Consider the following 9,872-nt stretch of genomic DNA (forward strand, 5'->3'; position numbering starts at 1 on the left):
GGTTAGCCACTTATTCATTTCTGGCCGCTCAGACTTCTCCACAAAAATTAGAATATCCTTTATTAGTCTGAGTGCCTTTAGGTTTTTGTAACAAACAATATGTTACAGTTTATTCAAAGAGAAAGCATACAGAGGATAACATGATTTGCCTGACTAAAATGTACTCCCATTCACATAAACACTAAGACTGAGAGAGACCTTACAGCGTAAAAGAGAGATGGTGTATCTCTGTTCTAATAATTGGTTGGTAATAAAGCATTGTGCTGGTTAACAACCTTCATTGTAAACATGATTAATGGCCACCTTGTCCACTACCAAAGCTTCCTGCTTGTGTTTTTTTGTATCTTTCATGACTGAGGTAGCAGGAAGAATAGCCATTTTACCAGAGATTGGAGGCAGGAGGGAGTATGGTATTTTGTCAAACAGTGTAAAGTGAAAGGCAATTTTCATGGTTGGGGGTTGGTAACCCTAACCCTAACCCTAATTTTGTCAGATGACAGATGCTATTTTGGCACAGGGGGTGGAATTTTAGGTATGAGAAAACAGTTTTTTTAGAGGGCAGATGCCATTTAGTCAAGAAATGGGGAGGAAAAGTGGCGTTTAATCAGAGGGAGGCAGATGTTGACCAATTTGTTCTTCTCAAGTTTTCACAAACATTTCTCAGCTGGGATTGCAAAAACATAAACATGGAGTCATTCTGAGATTAGTCAGTGGGGACTTAAATGCAGAATCAACTCGTATGACCTCTCACATTTGACAAACTCAAGTTGACAGTCCCTTTTTATAACATGTCAAAAAAATCTTTGGGAGCCCATAAACGAATAGGATTGCATTAGAAAGTATCTAATACCTTGTCAGTAACAACATTATGACCTTCAACAATATACTTGTGATATTTTACTTCATTGAAAAGCTACTTGGAAGCTTGTAACTTGAACTAATATTGCATAGTATACGCCTGCCCTGTTTTGTTTTTAAAGCTGACATTTAGTCTCCTGTATTTCACTAGAGCATTTGTAGAGATATCTATGTGAATTTTACTGCAAGGGTTCAGGCTCTGGTATCAATCATTAAATGAGTAACATTCCATGTATCTCTGCTGCCTGGCTTGAAATTAGCATAGCATACCCTCTTAATGTTATGCAGGGACCTGCTTAGTATCCCCATTCTCTATTTCAGAGGCGGTTACAGTAAGGCCCAATTGAAGTACATTGAGTTCTTTTAAAAATCTCAAGATTATGCCACACTCTTAACCACATTTGCAGCTAAATTAAACCTCTAATTGTTGAATTTGTAAATTCACCTAATTTATCCTTTGTTTCCTAATTTGTGCTATCCTGTTCTTTGTACATATGCATAATCCTCATTCATGTGAGTCCCAATAAAATTCTATGGCATAAGGAATATGGAGGAGCACCTGGTGACATTTAGGGGAGCTGCTCTAAGGCCTCCACCATCAGGGCTTTAAAAAGATACAAGGTAACTTGGAAAGATTTATTTAGAAGTGATCTGGGTATTCAGGTTAAAAACATGGAGCCATTGCCAGAATGACTGTCCTCTCTTGTATTGTTGCAGTTATTCTGGATTGGACAACTGCTATAAGATTATTCAAACAATTTCTATTCATTTCTACGACTGTGACCGATGACAAGGTAAGCCTGTTAGTGTAAAACACCACTTTCCGTAAAATTCATAAAAGGTTTGCTGTGAATACTGTACCGAGTGTGTTAATACTCTGCTTTCAATCTTGAGAGTACAGAGCAAGTGGTTGAAGATCTTATGACTGCGGACGTGCACAGTTTTGATCATTTAAGATTTTTGTACAATCAAAAGTGCTGTGGTGGACTTGGGGTTAGAATTACAATCCTGTGTTCTTTGGCTTATAGGCAAGTGGTTTGTGGCATTAGCTGAATGGAAAACACCATCCATTAGACACACAGCCTTTCTCTGACCACTGTGATTGGTGTGCTTCCCTGCTGATGTCTCTATCTCCCCTACCTTCTCTGTGCAGCAGCACACTAAACTTCATCTGTCCACAGTGCAAATCCCACCCTTATCACCAGTTGAATTGCACAACAAAGCATCTCATTTTGAAGATTTGCGCTGAGGTGAGTTGTGAAGTCATGGTCTCTGGCTCACAGGTGAGTAATTTGTGACATGAGCTACATGGAGCACTCTATCAGTCAGCCGCACAGAGGCTGCATCTTACTGCTGTTAGCAGTGCACTTGCCTGATGGCATCAGCGGAGCTCTCTCTCTCTTTCCATCCCTGTGTCAGCCCCTATTTTCTCTGAGCAGCATCATCACTATAGGGATCATCAGTTTTTTTCAAGTTTTCAACTATCTAAAGTAGCATCAGTCCACATTACCTTGGGTTAAACTGTGGTAGAAATGTAATATCTTAATTAAAGAAAGGAACTAACAGAACAAATCAGAAATCAGGCAGGAGAAAAGCTGTTCATTGTTACTTTTAATTACTCCTCGGCAAAATGCCTTAAGAGGAAGCATTCTTCAAAAGCAGTCTGTTACAGCATGGTCAGAATGATCAGAGAAACAAAGAATAGAGGTTAATTTTATAAACTATTGAATTTACATACAGTGTTAATCAATGCATATATTTTACTCATGTTGGTCCGTTGGTTTACACCCTGTCATAAGAACGAACCAGAGACATCAAAAAGGTTTGGGCAGTCACCCGTATATTATGCCCTGGCTGTAAATGGGTACTTTGTTGTGGTAACTGGAACAAGAAGAAAAAAGAAAAAATTGTGGGGGAGTTGTATTCACTCACACTCTAGGACTGTGCAGTAGTGAACACAGAAAACGCAAAATTAAGCTTATATTGTAAAACAGATGACACAAATTTAAGACATGTAGTCTCATACTACAGTCTCCGTATATTTCACAATAATGCTAAATCTCACTTAAAACCCATACAAAAAATCCAAAAATAGAACACAGTTCAAAGTTAATTTCTCAGTAGCAGGTTGGTCTTTTGGATTACTATGAATAATACACTATTTCTGTTTTATTCAACCAGGCCAGTTGCTTACAAGTTTGGTTACATTTCCAGAGGAAAGGGAAGCTTGTTTTTTCTGTACAATATGCCAAGAATGAAGTCAACCTCTCACAGTGTACTGATGTGGCCAACAGAGTGAAGCTGCGGACCGCAATACCTCTGACATCAGACATGGAATGCCCGCCATATCATGGAACGCCCAGAGCATCAATCACGGAACACCCTTGACAGTGCATTCCATGTAATGACGCGATTATCGCAATGCCCTTTCCCAACAGAACTCGCATCATGCCCTCTGTGAGACAGTATTGACATGCTCGTTGCACAGTATGCTGCAGTTGTACAAATTACAACACTTTCTATTTGGACAAATATAAATTTCTTCCAGTCTCATACTTATGCTATGCAACCATTCTAAGCACTTTGCTGATATAAAGTAGTTTTTTTTTTTTTTACTATTTTGAATGGTTGTTCTTTACGTTTACTCCTGAACCATTACATTATAGTAAAAGTAACAAATCTTATTACTATTTAGTAATTCAAACAGAATGTACCTCGTGGAACTCCTACCTAGAGATTTTCAGTCTATATATGTATTTCATATTCCCACTAGCAAATTATAATAATGTGAAACAATATTAGGTTAATTAATTTTTAAAAGGTTTGCAAAAACAGTGCTACATATAAAATTGGTTTTAAAATTGACTGGGAAACATTTTAGGAAACAGTCAGTCATTTATTTATTGATTTGATCCATCGACGTTTTCTTTACTAAAAGCTGTATGTGTGAAATACTATACAGTATGTCATGTCCATATCAATTGAATGGTATGTGACAGCCAAGAAATTTTAAACTTTTGAGTTTGAGACAATTGTGATTGTTCTTAAACATTTTTCGTGCAATATTTAAGTAGATCACAAAGACCCAACTTAGATCAACATAAAAAAAACTGTCTTTGAGTCGTCGTCTTTTTTATTTTTGATAAATATCAAATACTATTACCACTACTACTACTAATAATAATAAATAGTGTCAGTTGCAGTGGGCATTCAGAAGGGAAGCATCCCAAGGTGATCTCCTCATTAAACATACAGTATTTATTGTCTTGTGCATACAGTAGTATTGTTACTTACATGTCTCTCCAGAACAGTGATATAATAAAACACAAAAAATATACATAGAATACAATATACAGTATAGATATATATATTCAGTTATATTTCAGATATTTATACCTAGTCTTTTACTTATAATGTTTGTTATTACGATTGGCTGTTCAGTAACCCCCACAACTAAAACACTTTCTCTGAAGCCATACTGAAGGCCACTGGTTCTTTACTATTTGCCAGAATGCAGGATCAAGAAAAATACTTGTGCAGAATGGCTGAGTGTGTAATAATCTTGGCAGGACGTTTTTTAGATACCAGCAGCTGGGTGCCAGTAATATTTTGTGGCTTTCACCATCCTTTGCACTGATCAGTTAGAGCACACAAAACCCCCATTTTAAAGACCACTATTCTCTGCCCCCATAATGCCAGGATGTGATGCAGCCAGTGAAGATGGACTCCAGACAGCACCTGTGAGACATCTCAGGAAGGCATTGGTGAACTTGGCAATAGACAAACTGTGCTGTTCCCTCATCAATTCATCACTGATTGTTACTGTACGAAATTTAAACAAGCTCACCATTTCTACAGCACCCCACAAAAACAAACCACAGCTTAAACTGTTCTCTGAAGTCTATGACCTGCTCCTTAATTTTTGGACATTAAAGGTCAGATTGTCCTGGGACTGCTGAGTCAAGCAGATAGACCTCTTGAATTCAAGCAATTTAATCATTGGTGGTGATCAGGCCTATGATGGTGATGTCAGTAGCATTTTTAACGATGAAGCTGGTGTGGTGTCCGGACACACAGTCACACTGGGGGATTAGCACACTGCCCCATAGTGTACCTGGGTTGAGAGTGAGCATAGAGGATATGATGCTGGCAATCTGTAAAGCTGAGGTCTGCTTGCAATGAAGTCCAAAAATCCAGTTCTGTTGGCACAACAGTGTTGAATGCTAAGCTATTGTCTATAGACATACCTCTGCAAGGGCAGTTTTTACATTATCCAGATGTGCCAAGATGATATGGAGTATAAGACTTAACTGCTGTACGAGTATGCATCATGGAGATGGTGAAGGGGAGCAAAGTTATGTACTAAGTTCAAAGTTAGTAAGAAGACTGAGTGAGTGTAGTTAGTTCTAAAATGAGTTATCACATACAACACACTGACTGTTATGGACATGAAAAGGATGAATAAACAGATAAGCACATTTTAAACATTACAAAAGATGTAAATCATGAAACAGTGCAGCATGGTGGCACAGTGGTAGTGCTGCTGCCTTGCAGTAAGGAGACCTGGGTTCGCTTCCCGGGTCCTCCCTGTGTAGAGTATGCATGTTCTCCCCGTGTCTGCGTGGGTTACTTCGGGTGCTCTGGTTTCCTCCCATAGTCCAAAGACATGCAGGTTAGGTGCACTGGTGATCCTAAATTGTCCCTTGATGTGTGGGTTTGTGTGTGTGTGTGTGCCCTGCGTTGGGCTGGCGTCCTGCCCAGGGATTTGTTCCTGCCTTGTGCTGGCTAGGATTGGCTCCAGCAGACCCCCATGACCCTGTGTTACGGATATAGCAGGTTGGAGAATGACTGACTGACTGACTAAATCATGAAACACACATACTGTATATTCCCTCTCTCTCTCATATATACACAGTACTGTGCAAAAGTTTTAGGCAGGTGTGAAAAAATGCTTTAAACAAAGAATGCTTTCAAAAATGGAAGTGTTAATCATTTATTTTCATCAATCAACAAAATGCAGTGAATGAACAAAAGAAATCTAAATCAAATCAATATTTGTTGTGACCACCCTTTGCCTTCAAAACAGGATCAATTCTTCTAGGTACACTTGCACACAGTTTTTGAAGGAACTCGGCTGGTAGGTTGTTCCAAACATCTTGGAGAACTAACAACAGATCTTCTGTGGATGTAGGCTTCCTCACATCCTTCTGTCTCTTCATGTAATCCCAGACACACTCGATGATGTTGAGATCAGGGCTCTGTGGGGGCCATACCATCACTTCCAGGACTTCTTGTTCTTCTTTACGCTGAAGATAGTTCTTAATGACTTTGGCTGTATGTTTGGGGTCGTTGTCCTGCTGCAGAATAAATTTGGGGCCAATCATACGCCTCCCTGATGGTATTACATGATGGATAAGTATCTGCCTGTATTTCTCAGCATTGAGAACACCATTAATCCTGACCAAATCTCCAACTCCATTTGCAGAAATGCAGCCCCAAATGTTCAAGGAACCTCCACTATGCGTCACTGTTGCCTGCAGACACTCATTATTATACCGCTCTCCAGCCCTTTGATGAACAAACAGACTTCTGCTACAGCCAAATATTTCAAATTTTGACTCATCAGTCCAGAGCACCTGCTGCCATTTTTCTGCACCCCGGTTCCTATGTTTTCGTGCATACTTGAGTCGCTTGGCCTTGTTTCCACGTCGGAGGTATGGCTTTTTGGCTGCAACTCTTCCATGAAGACCACTTCTGGCCAGACTTCTCCAGACAGTAGATGGGTGTACCTGGGTCCCACTGGTTTCTGCCAGTTCTGAGCTGATGGCACTGCTGGACATCTTCCGATTTCGAAGGGTAATAAGCTTGATGTGTCTTTCATCTGCTGCACTAAGTTTCCTTGGCCAACCACTGCATCTACGATCCTCAACGTTGCCCGTTTCTTTGTGCTTCTTCAAAAGAGCTTGAACAGCACATCTTGAAACCCCTGTCTGCTTTGAAATCTTTGTCTGGGAGAGACCTTGCTGCTGCAGTATAACTTCCTTGTGTCTTGTTGCTGTGCTCAATCTTGCCATGACATGAAACTGTCTTCCACAACCTCACCTTGGTAGCAGAGTTTGGCTGTTCCTCACCCAGTTTTAAGCCTCCTACACAGCTGTTTCTGTTTCAGTTAATGACTGTGTTTCAACCTACGTGTGACATTGATGATCATTAGCACCTGTTTGGTATAATTGGTTGATCGTACACCTGACTATAATCCTACAAAATCCCTGACTTTGTGCAAGTGTACCTATAAGAATTGATGCTGGTTTGAAGGCACAAGGTAGTAACACCAAATATTGATTTGATTTAGATTTTTCTTTTCTTCGCTCACTTTGCATTTTGTAAATTGATAACAATAAACAATCATTATTTATATTTCTGAAAGCATTCTTTGTTTACAGCATTTTTTCACACCTGCCTAAAACTTTTGCACAGTACTGTATATATATATATATATATATATATATATATATATATATATATAAATACAGACAAACACATATACTATATATTAATAATCCTGATTTGTAACAGGGGCTGCAGATTTTTGTCCCAACTAATTTTTGCTTTTAAATAGACTCCCATCTTGAACTTGCAAGCCAACAGTCTATTTCTTAAAAGTCAAAGTGATGTATCAAAACACAAAGATCATTGTTATAACTCCCACATAGGAGAGTGTAACCTGTGGGGAGCATTTTAGCACCCAAACCATGGACACAACCACACATACAAGTTCCAGGTTCAAATATGAATATATTTTAAAGAAATAAAACACACAGTCCCAGTCAGGACATCCATCTGTGTCCTCCATCCACTATATGGGTCTTTTGAGTAGAAAAGGAACTACTGAACCAGGTCAGAAAGCCAGTCCATCCCCACCTTTCTTTACAGTGGAAATTTTGAAGGTTGACAAAATAAAAACAAAACATAACAACCTAATTGGTAGAACAGCAGCAACTGATGGGAACTTTTTTTTTACCCTGTATCTCATCGAGATATGAGAGCATATCCTTCATGCAGTCAAAAGTAAATAGCAAGGACAAAATGACTTCTTCAATATCTTCATTGTCTCCCCTTTGGTCTAATTGAGTTCTGTCCCAATAAGTCGGTCACAAGCAGTCAGGATGTTTTTGATCAATGAAGACTTTTTTTGTGAAAAAGAAAACAATACAGAGTGTGTGTGAAGTATTTTATTAGGAATATCAACACATTAACTCCATGTTCACTCAAAGTACAGTCAAATTGGCTTATGAAATAAACACACCAATATGACCAAAGCATGTCATAGGAATGCTTAGCTCTCTGGCTTTTTGCCTCTGCTGTACTCCCTGTATTCATGAGGTAGAGTAAAAAAGAAAAAATAAACTCTAGTGTACAACCACAGCAGTTCATCTTCAAGGGAATGTCGTGTCTAGTTAGAAACCATTCAGAAAGTACACAAATATTTAAAAATGACTAAGTGCTCTGAAGTGAAAAAAACATACATTTTTATTTAATAATACATTGCTGTAAGACCCATTTCAATTCAATCTGTACGTCTACAGGAATTGTACTTAAGTGAGTACCTGAAAGACAAAAATAGCCCAATTACCACAATATAGTCACTTGTGAAGGCCAAAATCATCATTTCAAATAATATGTAATTTAATTGTTCCCAATTTAGTAAGTAAACTTTAAAAACTACTAAAACATTCACCTAAACATATTGCAATAGAAATGCTACATGTAAAAGGTTATACATAATTTAAGGTGTTTACCTAAAGCAAACAATCACTCCATTCTAAATTTGTTGATGACTGAATGATATCAAAATGGAAAAAGAGAATCCTTACCGTGAAGGCATTTGCTGTGTTTGAGCCGGTAAGTATCACTTCACTACACACAGTACCTGACAGGGCTGTGCCTTTGTGAGAACCATATTTTCCATGCTACAAGACACAGCAATACAGATTATTACATTTCTGCAAATCAACTATGTAGCATTTCAATAATTTTAATACATTACAATTTGCAACTACACATAACCATAAATATGCATTTGACAATCTCTTCTCGGGTCATTTATGTAATGGTGGCAGAAAGGAAATTAGGAACAGTGAGGAAACGGAAGAGATCTTGAAGGAAGTGACGTCATCACTGTGGGTCAGAAATGATGTCATCATGAGGAGCCAGAAGTGAAGTTATCAAATGGGACCCGGAAGTGATGTTGTCAATGAGGGAGAGGAAAGTGACGTCATCAGAAAAGGAACTGAGGTGAAAAAATTTGATTAGTCTTCTGTAGGTCTGTTGGAAGAGGAGAAAAGGGGTTAGTACTCTGTTCCAACCCCCTATCTCCTGTTATTTCATGCTCAACCCTTTGGCTGCCTCCTAAGAGCGCGCGTAAGATGGCAATTAAAAAACATTCTATGTTGATGTACTGTCATGTAATATCACAACATTCACAGGAGAGAATAGGCAATGAATAGATGATTGCAAGCCCCCCTCCTAATCCAACTTAAACTCAGTCAGTGCTACTAGTGTTGCATCACCTGAGGAGGCAGATCCTGCCACTTTTGTTTCATTATCTGACACAAAAACTTACCAATTTAATTCACAGTGGCTAAAAGATTTCCCATCAAGTTTTTTCATTAATCTACAAAAATCATGTTCGGCGCAGAAAGTGCAGGAGCGGCATTAAGTATTTTTTGCATCGCATTATTATGTTTGGTGGCCATTTTTGGTTGAAAAAATGTTTGCTATACTGACATTTACTATTCATTAAAGTGAGATTCATTTAACATGGTGTTCTATGAACGCTTGTCCAGGCCCACAAAAAGTATTCATTACTCTGAAAATTGCGTTACTTCGGTTTTCAATTTAACCTGTACATATTGTCACACATGTACGTATCATAATCTAGAACATAAACAAACAACTAAGCCACAGAAAAAGGAAAAGGACATAAATATACTGTACTGTACACTGTACTGTAG

General features: G+C 38.5%; 1 long non-coding RNA gene across 1 annotated transcript; it reads right to left on the minus strand.

The window, feature by feature from the left end:
• Positions 1-8,365: 8,365 nt before the first annotated feature.
• On the minus strand, positions 8,366-8,824 carry LOC127529456 (uncharacterized). The gene is made up of 2 exons (XR_007936131.1): positions 8,733-8,824; positions 8,366-8,465 (listed from the first exon to the last, which is right to left on the minus strand). It is a non-coding gene; the product is annotated as an uncharacterized LOC127529456 (long non-coding RNA).
• Between the last annotated feature and the right edge of the window lie 1,048 nt (positions 8,825-9,872).

Source organism: Erpetoichthys calabaricus, chromosome 10 (genome assembly GCF_900747795.2).
Source record: "Erpetoichthys calabaricus chromosome 10, fErpCal1.3, whole genome shotgun sequence".
NCBI classification, from domain to species: Eukaryota; Metazoa; Chordata; class Cladistia; order Polypteriformes; family Polypteridae; genus Erpetoichthys; species Erpetoichthys calabaricus.